The 15,268-nt window shown below is 34.3% G+C and overlaps 1 pseudogene; it reads left to right on the top strand.

The window, feature by feature from the left end:
- Positions 1 to 389: 389 nt before the first annotated feature.
- On the top strand, positions 390 to 4,307 carry LOC125683382 (uncharacterized; annotated as a pseudogene).
- The last annotated feature ends 10,961 nt before the right edge of the window (positions 4,308 to 15,268 follow it).

The following is a 15,268-nucleotide window of genomic DNA, read 5'->3' as shown; positions in this document are numbered from 1 at the left end:
TAATTGTAAGTTTCAGGATTCCTGCATCCCTGGTGCCATAGGGGTGCATGGGGCAATAATTGACCAGTAGTAAAAAATCCTTTTTTTTCTACAATCACACAATCTTTAAGAAAAATCAAATACATTAATGTGGAGCAGAAATGCCTCTTCCAAATTGTGAATTTCATGATCCCAGTGGTAAGGGTTTTAATTGTAGGGTGGTGCCAAAATTATACTGAATATTGTCTTGATTTAGCTTACATATATGCAGATTACAGTATGTAAAACTTATACGGTACCAATTTTGATGCACCAGATGCGCATTTCGACAAATAATGTCTCTTCAGTGATGCTCAATTTTTTCAAACCTTTAATGAAATTTCTTCTTTTGTTCATTTAATGTAGATATGACGGAGACAGTAACAAATGAAGTGGGAGAGGGACTTTATTCTTCAATAGAAAACAATCCTCCAGAAGACAACTTTTTGGAATTGTTTTGGAAGGAGCAGAAAAAGGCATTTCAGTCCAATCCAAAGGGTATGAGGTGGCATCCCATGATGATATGATTTGCCATTTTCTTGTAGTATCAAAGTTCTCGAGCATATGAGGCCATTAGAGAATCTGGTGTTTTAAAACTACCAAACAAATCAACATTGAGGGACTATACCAATGTTATAACACCAGCAACTGGCTTTCAACCACATGTGTTTGAGGTATGTTTTGAGCTAGTAGATCTGACACTAAATCAATCATTTGGGTTATTTTCACTTGATTTATTTGAAATATGATTTATTCTCATATTGATTTTACAAATTAAAAACTATAAGAACTCAATTAGATCACCGATTTTTGAAGGAATATTTTGTAAACAGGGGACATTTGATTTATTTTCTAATATGAAATATGTTTACAGGAACTAAGAAAGATCGCAATAGACCTTCCCTCCGAGAAGAGATTCGTTGCTCTCCTTCATGACGAAATGAAAATAAAGTCCGACCTGGTGTATGACAGACGGAGTGGCCAAGTCATCGGATTCACAAATCCAGATACTTGGACATTCAACGAGGTAAATATCATACATAATATTTAAATGTATATAAAGTACGGGTATAAGTTGAAAGTAAGATATGGGGAAAAATCTTCTTCTTTTTTTTCATCTTCTCCTAATACATATTTAAATTCATTTCCATTCTCCCTTTCATTGAATTTTTTTGTATATTGTAGGATGAGTCAATGAAAATTGCAACCCATGTGCTGGTTTTCATGGTTGTTGGCATTAATTCCCACATAAAATGAGTATTGGCCATTTTCCTACCAGAACTTCCACTGCCGACGAATTATATCCTCTCTTTTGGAGTGCTGTGGCATACTTAGAAATGACATGTGAACTGAAAGTATGGAATTTTGCATATTTGTACTTTGATTTAAATAAGACTATCAATTTAAATACCAGACCAATATAATAACTATTACCTGAAGATCATTGCTGCAATAATGATACAGTTTATATTTCATTAGTTTTCACCCCACTAAAAATGTGTCTTATAATACACCAGATATCTGAGGATGGTTTATTTTTTTATCATATTCAGGTCATAACATCAACTAGTGATAAAGCCTCTGCCAATCAGAGGTTGTATCGAATACACAAAGTAGGAAATGAACCAGTTGTCTTCAAAACAAAGAATGTATTCACTGAGGAGGACAGATATATTTATTTTATCTCTGATGCTCCCCACCTTGTGAAGACAATAAGAAACAATGTCTACAGATCAAAGACAGGTGGATCAAGGTACCTCTGGGTAAGTATAAATACCTTTTAAGTGCTTAAACATCATACAAGTTTTTGAATGTCCACACAATTTACCTACATGCAGTTGTGCATTTATGTCCTGTGTATACATTTTTAAACAGAATAATGGTCGGTTCATTCTGTGGTCTCATGTGATAGATATATATAATGATGACACAAGGGGCCAGTTGTACAGAACAAAACTAACCCATGATCATGTGTACCTGACACCATCTTCCACCATGTCTGTCAAACTGGCAGTTCAGGTAATGATTCAATATAGTAAAGTGCACATCATTTAATAAATATATTTGTTTTAAAACTTTTTAGAAGTATGCAAATGTAAGATATCCACTACATATTTTAAAAAGAAATCCCCAAACAAATAATTCCTAAGCATTTGCATAATGACAATTGAAAATACATGTACATGCATAATATCTTGGTTTTGAATTCAAAATTGTTATATTCATGCGCAAAACGTATGGAAAAAACCCAAATTGAATGCAGATACAAGTTATCAATGTTTCCATTTTCATACTGTAATCTGTGCAATTTTGTTATTAGGTTTTAAGTAACTCTGTGGCACAGGTTATGCGTGCTTATTATGGTCCAGAGGTGTCAGAGATAGCTAGGTTGTTCAGTTTGGTGAACCGATTTTTTGATTGCCTGAATGTGCGGTCATTGAGGGAGTCTGTGTTCCAGAGAAAACCAGATGTAGCACCCTACACTTCACAAAATGACCCTAGATTTCAGGTAATAATAACTCAATCAGTGGAAGTTACTGCCAGAAATATGAAGGGACCTTGAATAATGCATTTATATTGATAATACAGTGACCCCCGCTATATTGCCCCCCGTTATAATGCCACCCCCGCATATCGCCAAAAAAGTTCAAAGTCCTGTTTTCCTCACTATGTAAAACCTCCTTATATTGTCATTCCTCGCATACCACCAACCTATTTACAGGTACGATTTGGTCAATTACCATTATAATCACCCCCGCTAATTATCACCAATCAACGGCAGGACAACTTCAGTGAGCAGGCTTAGGCAATTATCCGCTATTAGTCTCCAAGGTATCAAAGTTTGGAGCAGATTATAAGTTATGTAAATTATAATCAACTGAGTTCAAAAACGCAGTATTGTTTTTGAAATCGGAGTATGGCGGATACACCGAAGTCTAAGCGTGTTGGGCATAAAACAAAAACTGGAAATCATTAAATACCCCTACCATTACTAGTCATTTACGACCACTGGACGCTGGGATTATCCAGGCATTCAAAGCACGATGTAGTAGATACAATTTGTTTGATTTCTTATGACACCTATACACATACCCCCTCCCCCGATATAATGCCAAAATTGCCGAGGTACAATTTTGGCATTATAACGGGGGATCACTGTATATGTATCAATTTTGCAGTTCCTCGAGGATGAAGTCTTAGAATATTTCAATCAGTGGCTCATTTTTGTGAGGTCCCGACCAGACTATAAGAAGACGGAGCAGAACAAAATGTTAATTTCGTATCAAACTCATGAGGGCATTATTATGACAGGTAAGTTATAGGATTAGTTTAATTATGTTACACTATTACATGTAGTTGCGCACATAACCTAATCTATGTGCAATTATCTATTTCAGTGAAATCCTTCATTGAGGCAACAAGATAACTGCTTGAACAGGGGGTGTCATATGTTTTGAGCAATGTCTTCTGTCAGGACCCACTTGAAGAGCACTTTGGTCGCCACAGAGGATTGGGTGCTCGTCATGACAACCCAACAATTCACCAGTTCGGGTATTTTGCAATTCTTATTTTTAACTTTCTAATCTGTAATTGAGATAAAAGTTAAAATCAATGTTAAATAGTCAATTTATTTGCATAGTGCTTTTTGTTTACTAGCAGTTTCTTGTAAATATTATAAAAAGTTATTGTTGAACTTTGACATACCTACTATTTATTTTACAGTTACCAAGAAAACCAACTTCGAATTCAGAGGAGCTTAGCCTTCAACTTTGTGCCCAAAGGAAACACTGCAGGAAGGGCAGGAGAAAAAAGACCCATTGTCATAACAAACAGTCCCTTAAAACGCTTAAAACATAACTAAAAGAAGCTTACTTAACAAAGTTGTATATATATCCAATTCTGTATTTGAAAATCAATGTTAATTATGTCTCCCCTCTTCTGGGGGAAGACATTGATTTTGTACTTTCTGTCCGTCTGTCTGAAAATGTTGAAAATGCTTCTCCTCCTGTATGACTTGTTAGATACACTTGAAAATCTGTGCAATGCTTCATTGTCATTTGTAGATGTGCACATTGTCGGAAAATGAGGATCCAATCATTTTCGAAAAAGTTATGGTGGATCTAAGATGGGTGGAGGGTTGAAAATTCTTGTATATGTTTACATTATTTTGACCCAAGTGTTCAGTAATTTCTTCAATTTACAGTGGATCAAAGAAAACTGTTTTATAGCTCATTATTTTTATTTAATACACGACATTGGTCACATCGATGTTGAATGCAGTACATTAAATTGGGGAACAAAAACAAATTAATCATAATATCTGGTCAACATATACATGTAGTGCTTTTGCTTGTTAGCAGTTTTTGTATATTAGTAGTTGTTACTGTTGAACTTTGAAACATTTGCTGTTTTGTTTTGTTTTCTGTTTTATAGTTACCAAGAAAACCAACTTCAGTTCAGAAGAGCTTAGCCTTCAACTTTGTGCCCAAAGAAAATACTGCAGAAAGGACGGGAGAAAAAAGACTCATTGTTATAACAAACAGTCCATGACAACTTAGCTGTAATAAACACACTGACAAAATTGCATGATTATTTTTGAATTTGAAAATCAATGTTAATCAGTCAATACATTTGCGTAGAGCTTTTTGCTTGCTAGCAGATTTTGTTCTTGAGTAGTAATTTTCCATGAGTTGTCTGCACCTAGCATGACATCTTACTCTGTGAAATATTGATAGCATTGTGAAAAATAATTTCTCTTGCATTACCACATCTGATTCTGAATGATAAGTGCAATCATAGAACATGGACATAGCGTCATTTTCTCGACAAATTGTATTGGTGAACTGTTGAAGTGTTGGAACTGACACTGCTGTGCATGAATTTCTAAACACAAGTTCTAAAACTACAAAGAAATGTATCGCTTCAGAAGAGGGCTGGGTTAGACCACCTCTGGATTTTATGGAAATTGATTTAGTGTTTCCGTCTGTGTCAATGAGTTTGCTCATATATTTTTTGACATCAAAAGAAGAGGACAATTTTTGTTTGCATCGAAACAATATGAAGCCTGCAATGTATGCAATAATATCTCTCTCCCCAATTGTCAGGACATTTTTTGTGTCTAATTTTACAGAAGAATTCGAAGATGGTGTATTCTCTCTAATACAACGTTTTGAAGTTTCTGCACAACATCTGGCTGTATGAGATGGAAATTATGCCAGGCCTTTTCCTTGGCTGCACTAGAGAATACTTCTACCTTCATGATGGTGTCTAACTGCTGAAGAGCTGGAACCAAGTCAGCAGCTGTAAAGGACAGTTGTTATGTTAATTTCATACAATAACAACAAAGTTTTAACATATGAGTTTATAACTGTTTGACATTTCCATGAATTATTTGTAAAATATTTACATCCATATTGTATATAAATCATATACATAATATAAGTATAACAGAAAGATTTTAGTGTTTTTAATTATTTCAACTTGTAAAAAGGATACAGACTTGTCATTTCCTGAATGTTATTATTCACATTCCCTTGGACCAGACTATGTAGATCATTCTTTTGTAACCATTCCTCATCATGAAGTATAAAAATTGCAGTCAGTGATCAAAGGACAAAATTGACAATTTAAATATGAAGTCAATTTGTGTACTTTTCTCAGATACCACATATAAAAAACAAAAACAAAGTTAAGATGAAACCTGGAAGAAAGAAATAAAAACATAAAATAATAACACAGTAGAAATCTCGCAATATCAACAAATAGACACAATACATGCAAATTACCACTTATAGATTCAAGAGGTCGTTTAACTTCGGCGGGCAAAATCATGTCATTTTTAATCTGGATAATGATCTTGTTGATCAAGTCTTCTGATAAACATGTAATTTTAATTTTCTCTGGAGCTGTTGGCATGTCAAGTTCCTCAAAAGTATCATCTCCTATATCCTGAGCCAATGAAAATAATGTAAAAAGAACAATTTAATACAAATTAACGCCAGCAGGCTTCTGAAGTTTTGCATACCCCCCCCCCTCTCCCGCACGGAGTGACATGATATTGCGTCTTGTATTCATAGATATATCGTTCTGTATATGTGCATGGTTAAAATATAGACTGGCTACTTAGACATACTGTGTAATTATGATTACGATACCAGGAATGTCTTGTATTACCTATAGCCCGGTATACCGGTAGGTCGTTCGTGAACTTTTCAACTAGGCCAGGCCTACTTATATACCATCTCAAAATACTTTCTGTTTGCATATCATGGTATGGTTGATCGTTGCAATTTCTATTATTTTTTTGCTTCTGTGAAATTGAAATATACAGGTTATGATAATGATTTTAGTTATGTTTTTACCTTGAAAACATCAACCAGATTTTCGTCACTACATGCCATTTCTGTAACAGGAAGTTTCGCTTATGACTCCCGGTGAGGGCGCTGTGAAAACAGGAAGATAATTTGGCGCGAAAGGAAGTCAGCGGTCCCTCTGTTATATGTCTATGATTCAACTGAGATTGACCCCTGCTGTACAGATCGGGGTACTTCGAATTCGACGTAAAAGTTTAACTGTTTAAACTATCGTGCACGGTGCAGATGCTTACTAGTATGCCGAGGTCATTGCGATTCTTTGGGGATTTACTGGAGGCAACCACCACCAAATGTTGTTATCTACTACACAAAGGAAAGTGTAAAGCAGACAGAGCAGTAAACTTCAATGTTTCAAGGGAAATATTTTTTCCTATTTCAGGTTGTTGTCAGTGGTTGTTCCCGTTGGAAGTGGTAAGTATAAATGTCGAATTTTCTCTGTTATTTTTCTTTGAAAACTGTCTTTGATTGCTAGACAATTTTGATGAAAGTTCTCAAGATGTGTCAATGCAAACAATTCATTTGATGAAATGATTCTTTTTAAAATAATAATGATGAAAATGATAAATCTCTACAGTAAAAATAAACATTAAATCAATCGGGGGGGGGGGGTTGTTAATGTAGGGATTTTTAAAATATGTACAACACAATGTTCATCCACAAATCATTGAATTAAGAAACAATAGAATCACACAAAAACAAGATGAAAGCGGTGGAAAGTTCAGTAAGTGTTAATAAAAATGTTTATTGTGCTGCAAGCTATGTACATATTAGCATGCATGCATAAAAAATAATATATATTAAAATTATATCAGATTATTTTTGACTGATTTTTTTTTTACTAGCTACTTTTCACATGTGTTTGTTTTTTGGATTCCTAGATTTAATAACTATTAAAGGATGAATGAATCAGTGTGAGAGGGTAGTATATGTATATGTATGTATGTGACAAAAACCGAATAATAAATATAAAAAAAATAATGATATACATTTATTCATGTAATTATGCAACTATAAGAACCATTATGTGTGTGGGGGTGGGGGTGGGGTGTTAAAGGTTGATGTATATCATTAATTTACTTTTTTTCTTTCTCTAAATTTAAGCTGAATGGATTATAAAATTCAGATGGTTTAACATGACACAAAATCTGATGATTGATTTGCATCCGCACAGATACTAAAGTGTATTAGTGTGACATACATGTATACACTGTATACCAATTACCAAAGCTTGATAATGAATACAACACCCATTTCATTACAGATTTGAAAAATAATTATAGTCAAATCGCCCCTACTGCAAGCCAATTATCAGACTGTATCAGTGAGTGTATTTATTTATTTCAATCAAAAGATTTTAAATTCAGAACATGGTACATCTGACCTTGTCATATTGTCATAATTCATAAATTATGTAAGTTTAGAACTATTACAGATAAGGGCTTAATTCCACATTTGACATGTATATTTCTTGAGACAAATCCTGACCAAAGGCATCCAAAGTTATGATGTCACAATCCTTTTGTTTTAACCCACTTGACAGACATGCATGTAGTATATACAAACTTTAACTTTGACAATAACATAAGAATAGTTAGAGATGGGAGTTGGATATTTCAGAAATGTGTGTTCCTTATGTCATATGATAGTAACATTTTTACCTTACGACCTTGACCCTTCATATTGAAGTTTTATGTGATGTCACCATGCCACACACAACACATACATGCATTTTTTAATTCATGACTGTTATCAAAGATTTTAACCCACTCGACAAGTTTTAAACTCTCTTCAAACAATTCTTGTTTAGATAATTTCAAATACTAGCTCGTATATATATAAATAAGTCAGAGGTGATGTTTTGAAATCAGAATGTGGTTTAATTTTTGAATCAATGAATATAAACTTTTATTCTTTTAGCTCACCTGAGCTGAAGGCTCAAGAGAGCTTTTCTCATAAAAATTTGTCTGGATTCTGTTATCATCATTGTGGTAATAATTTTTCCCATTTTCATCTTCTCCAGAACCAATGGCCCAATTTAAATCAAACTTTGCACAAACCAAAAGCCCCATTGGGTGAATGAGATTTATTTTCGTTTAAATGAAAGGTCATGCCCCCTTTGAAGGGAGATAATCGAGAAAAGGCAAAAATAGGATTGGACTTTGATATAGATTTCACATATTATAGATTACTAGTGAAAAGAGCTTTACTTTTTAACTTCTAACTTGACCATGTTGACCTACTTTTGAAAAACATTCATTATTAGCAGATCTGTTATATCTTGAGGGATAAGGTATTGGGTGGGTTTGTTTAACATGAAATACCTAATGACCAGAATTTATTTTATATCATGACCTTTGACCTTGTGACTATATCAAACATATGATCTTGACTTTCTTAGTACATTGCTTACAGTGCTATTTAAACATGTTCATCATTTTATTTCCATTAATTTACACAACTGTTATTATTTAGATCTCAGCTGAGTCCAGGATAGGAAGAAGTTTTGGAGAGAACACAGAATTACTACAGACAAAAGACTTGTGAAGTTATAAGGGGAATTGTAGAACTCATAGCTCCACTTCAATCTATATCTGTTGACAGTTATTTCACAGAAACACTTTGCAGCTGACAAAGATAATCAAATGATGACCACTGCTTTAACTCTTTGGTTGCAGCATATCTCAATTTTTGAAGTGACAGATTATTCCTGTTTGGGAACCAATATTCAAAAGAAACACTGCTATGGCATTAGACATAAATTAGAAGAGAGTGGTGGGGTGGCAAAATAAGATTCCATACTGTGAAATGTATCAATTGTTAATATACATTTATCAATATAAATTCAGTGCCAATTTTCATAATTTTTAGGGGAAAAGTTTGTTTGTAACAAATGTCAGAAATATGCACTAGCTCTTTCTTTGCAAACCATGCTACTAAGTACCAGGCATTAAGACATGATTTGTTTACTGGCATTTGTTAAACAGAGATTGGTACCGTATAAGATTTACATCCAGTGATTTGGAAAATGATCTAAGATCTGCATTAGGTCATATCCCATGAATTGATAAAGTAAATATGTTTATTATTCATTGCTATTCATTGGGAACCAATATTCAAAAGAAACACTGCTATGGCATTAGACATAAATTAGAAGAGAGTGGTGGGGTGGCAAAATAAAATTCCATACTGTGAAATGTATCAATTGTTAATATACATTTATCAATATAAATTCAGTGCCAATTTTCATAATTTTTAGGGGAAAAGTTTGTTTGTAACAAATGTCAGAAATATGCACTAGCTCTTTCTTTGCAAACCATGCTAGTTACATGTAACCTTTTATGCATCAGTGGATACTTTATGAACATTTTCCGTCACTGGATAAAATTCAACAAACATTTTGTGTATCTGGAAGTGGTCAATATATATTTCAACATCAGAGTAAACATGCATTAAAGCAAGTCCTGCCAATCTGATGTAGGAAGAAAATGGAATCTGGCATGTTATTTCATGAATGCAAAGGGAAATGCTTTACAAGAGAGTCAAGAAATTTTTGGTTAATGCTAAATAACTATCTAGATGTCCCAGAAAAAGGGAGAGGGTGTGTTCTAACCCCCCAACCCCCCCCCCCCCCCCCCCCAACCCCCTCGGGATCTTCCAATGTCAAGTTTGTAATGTGAGTGAATGAATTAAGATTCTTCATGATAGGCAATTGATTAAAATTTGATTTACTGATAATTTTAACTTCATATATGTGTGTTAATTAATTGACTAATATCTCAAATCCTGTGTCAGAAATGACCTCTAGAAATCAACATTGTAAAATTTTATATAATGATTTACATAGGCATTTTTTTTTTTTTGGCCTTTATTATATAGAATGTATACAAAGACATGAGATTTATTTCTGAATGTTCATAGGTTCTAGTAATTTTTCATGAATTTTAATCATTGATTGGTTATATCTACTTCATATTTATTTCTATTTATGTAGTTCAACAATCTTCATTTAAGTAATTGACCTTTTTGCAGTTCAACTTTTCACCATCAAACCTTGCTTTTCCCTAACATATAAAATATTGCTTTTCTCTATTTCTTAGTTATATGACATTTTAGAGCTGTTCAAACCATAGACATGTCTCTGCTCAAACATAACACTTTTTTCCAATATTTCGTGACCTTTTTGCACCGAAAATCATCTCAAAGTTGTTTTTCCATGTCGATCCCAAACTAAACATGATAGAAACTTTTTATTTGGCAAATTTCATATTGGGGTCAGTAGGAACCTGTGCCACGGTTGGAGAGAGTCCACAACAAACGTGTCACTGAAATACTCTTTATTTCCCCCGCCAAGCGGGCGAATGAATGCCCGTATTCCGAGCCCGATCACAGCTGATAACCGTGTTGGCGCTGTGCACAAAGTTTCATGAAAATCTTAGAGATAGCATGTGCCGACCTCTGCCTGATATCATAATGGACACCCTCTCAAGCCTATCTTACAGACCGGATGCCATATTTGCTGTTATGGCTATAGTGTAAACAGAACGGTGTATAAATAGCACCAACCGACGATTCGTGAGACATACCAGGCAAACTACACACATTAATTTGATTAAATGGGAAACGGCGTGTGGTATATTACATGTAACAGCATGTAGACGACAATATCCACCTCGGTACGTATGTACATCAGTGACGTATTTAGTGCGAGTGTAAAATTTTATATTTTTCAAAGACAACAATTTATTTGTCAGAAAGTATACGATGGTTATTCACGAATATAAAATTTTACGCACACTATTTATAAATACACCGCCGCGGTGGCCGAGAGGCTAGAATGTTCGCCCCGCATGCGGAAGGCCCGGGGTTCGAATCTCGGCCGCGACAGCCCTAAATCGTTAAAAAACAGGTAGTGACAGTTCCATCGCCAAACAAACGCTCGGTATCAAATGTGAATGTCACCGGTCCTCGGAGATGACCTTAAAAACGGATCGTGTCACAAAATGGCACGTCTAAAGAACCCTCACTGCTCAATGCCCGTGAGCGCCTAGACGTTAAGCAAGATACAATCAAACAATCAATATACAAATACATACAACGCTTACAGTATGTCATGAAAATCTGTGAGGTACAGAGTGGTGCAAAATTCATCTGATATTTGGGCATTATTGTTTTGGTGTTCTACTATATCTGTAATGGTTACAAAACTATATTTCGTTGTTTGGGGAACACTAATTCACTTTCATTTTTGAAAACACAATACAAAACAAAAAAAGTTTGTGTAGCTAAGATAGGGATTAATATATATTTCCTGCAAGGCACTTTTTACAAGTTTGCATTAGTCCTAGAAGGAATTGAAAATATGTTACTTATTAAAATTATTTTTAAATGGTATGATTGAGGTGCCTGGAAGATAATTTGTCCATAAGTGTTACTCGTATTACGGTATGTATTTTGATTTACAATGATTGAAATTGAAATAGATTATAGGCGCATAGATCGTTTTTCAAAACAAAAAAGGGGGGGGGTGACTTCTCGAAAACAGTGACAAACATAAAAATAGGGATTTTGGTAGCATTGGTCAATGGAGTGGGTTGATTACATGTATCCAATGTATCACTTACAATTACATTTCATCTATCTTTCTCTACTACTATAAAATGCAGTCCGGTGGAGGGAGGTTACACAAAGCGAATACACAACATATGAATATATAAAAATATAATATTGAGACTCGCAATATTGAACATTCCGTTAAAATTTAGTTTTTCTCCATTCGAGATAAATGTACGATGTACATGTATGTATATACTTGCATAACGAGAAAATGCAGTTTATATTTGAATGGGTTTTTTTTTATCATGGGGCGGGGGTTGGTTAGCAAGTCTTAAGTTTTATTTCTCTTTTATAAACTATAAAATGATTTTTGTATTTTACAACTTTTAAGAGGGTTTCTTTGGGCAAAAGTTGATACAATGACACTGAATTGCACCAACCAAGTGTTGGGATGTACCAGCTTTGTATCGCTCAGTTGTACAGTACCGAACACATTGACGATTTTTTTGTGGAGAAATCTGAGCCTGATAGTGGTGAGTGAGAGAGTGTGTGAATATGTGCAGTATTTATCATAATCAGTGCAATGCCAGTGGGGTGGAACGACTGTGTAAATGTTGTTACGCAATGCATTATCCATTTAGTGTTCACATAAAAATGTGTATTCGAAACTTTTAAAGGACATGTGACACAAAACTATTTGTTCTCCAAACATTTTCTTTGATAAAAATAAATTAATTCATCAATAAGCGTTTTGTTTAACAAGCATCAGATAAGAAAACACAGCTTGAGATAGGGTGCTTAAAATTCCTGTTGTAGCTGATCTTTATTGAAATCATCGTTGCAAACCACGATTTTGAGTACACCCACGATCCCCCAAATCCGTGGCTGTCTAATGCTATTTTTGCTCGCATCTAATTAATTATGCACGACGAGAGTAACCAATCAAATCACGTCCGAGTAAACTTTACTCGGAGAGCCCAACCAATCACGTAACACCTTTCAAAATGATATTCGGAAAACAATCAAGTATGGCAGGGCCATTATTGACGAAAGTCAGAGAGTTTTTGAAGTGGAAAAGCTAAGTGCTTAACAGGAAAAGGTAATCAGTAGCCTTTTAGATAACCGGGATGTGTTCCTCTCCCTGAGAACTGGTGGTGGAAAATCACTCTGTTATATGGCATTTCCTTTGTTTTACGAACGTATGAACCAACCACAACTGACACACGTGCTTATTGTTAATCCCTCCTTGCTATTATGAAGGAACAGACTTTTATTTTGATATCAAAAGGATTTAAAGCAACCTATATTGGTAAAGATGCGTGCGAGGACGATGGGATCCTTGCTGGTGAATACTAATTTATCTTTTAGCCACATTTAATATCCCAGTTGTAATGTCCTGATAAGTGTGGTGTTCTGATTGACCTGATGGGAAATAATTTTATCTACACTAAAGCATATTTTAAAAATATGATATTTCAAGATTTGTTCTGATTATATGTTTTTCTTTCATAAAATAAAGAAAAATTAAAAATGCATTTTAATGCAAATAATTCATCATTTTCAAACCCGAGGGGTGTAATGCCCTAATATTTAGTGCAATGTCCTGACGAGACATTTCTACAAAAAGGATACATTTTTAAGATGTTTTATGCATCCAAATTATTTGTGTGTATGAGTTGGTATATATCTTGAGATATTCAACTATTTTTTTTAATATTTTTGGTTATTTTTCATTAATTTAGGTTTAAACTAAACCAAGGGTGTAATGTCCTGATATCGGAATGACCTGATGACACGATAGAGCGTTATAGAGTAATATCCTGGTGGGCTATTTTTATTGTCACAAAGCTTCCTTTGATGATGTTTGTTTTTATACTGATTTTTTCACAAACGTACATTTGTCAAATGATATTTTGAAAATACATAAATCAATAATATGGTTATTTATTATTTCAAACTATTCACCTTTCATGCATGTGTCTTTTTGAAAGTGATCAGACTTTTTTTTTAAGTTTACATGCATTTGAACTTTGTCATTTTTAAGCATATCTTTTATAGACGGTACCGATTTTGTGTAATGAACTCCTCTTACACCTCAAACTTGACGTTCTGAAAACTTTGTATAGTTGCTATGGACGCATTGAAGATGTGGCTGTGTCTTTTTGAAAGTGATCAAATTTACATTTAGTTGAACTTTGGATCCAGTAAGTGTTCTACCAAGCCCCTATCTTTGCTCCTCACGAAAATATTAACAGCTGTGAAGGAGAAACTTCAAACTTACTTTCCGACTACATATGCCCGAAGTGGTGTAAATCAAATGTGGATTCTAAACAAATCCTGAAGAACTTTCATTAAACTTGAAATCGCAAAACTTTTCTCAAATGAACAACATCAAAACGTATGGCTTTTCAACACTTTACATGGTCATTCGTCACGATAAATTAAAGACTGGACTTTTTGGACATCATAAACAGTTGCTTCTTCAACAAAATTGGAAAACGTAAATATTCATATCTAGTGATCAGTCATCCAATTACTTGCTTTGTTAAACACCACTCTGTTTCCATGCACAAGTAATCTGAAGCTGAAATAAAAAAAAAAATATGCTAGAGTTCCTCATTGACAATATCTTCGTGGTCTTTGGTGATTAGGTCTTCCAACAGTTTGTTGGAATTTCCATGGGCATGAATTGTGCACCTTTGTTACCTGGCCTGTTTTGATATTCATATGAAACAGAATTTATTCAAAAACTTCTACGCGAGAAGAAAAAATCTCTTGCTGTGGCCTTTAATTCGACATTTAGACATATCGACGACATTTTATCTATTAACAATAATAACTTTCATTCATATGTCGATTCGATATATGAACTCGAGATATAAGACACCACAGACTCGCTCACATCTGCTTCATACTTAGATAATTTATTGAAAGTATTCATTAACGGCTAAGGAACAACTCAACTTTATGACAAACGGGATGATTTCAGCTTCTCCATTGTCAATTTCCCATATTTATGTAGCACTATTCCGTTATCACCTGCATATGATGTTTATATCTCTCAACTGATTCGATACACAAGAGCTTGTTCTGCGTATAGTCAGTTTTTAAATCGAGACAAGCTACTAACAAACAAGTCGATGGTACAGGGGTTTCAACAGTCTCGTTTAAAGTCAGCATTTCGCAAATTCTATGGTCGTTATAACGATCTAGTTTGCCAATACAACCTATCATTGGGTCAAATGTTGTCTGACGTATTTCATAGCGATTGTTAGACCGTTCTTGACACACTAATTTGACTACCTGATCAAAATATAGGGCTC

The sequence above is a fragment of the Ostrea edulis genome, chromosome 6, assembly GCF_947568905.1.
Source record: "Ostrea edulis chromosome 6, xbOstEdul1.1, whole genome shotgun sequence".
Lineage (NCBI taxonomy): Eukaryota > Metazoa > Mollusca > Bivalvia > Ostreida > Ostreidae > Ostrea > Ostrea edulis.
This window is presented reverse-complemented; position numbering and strand designations above follow the sequence as displayed.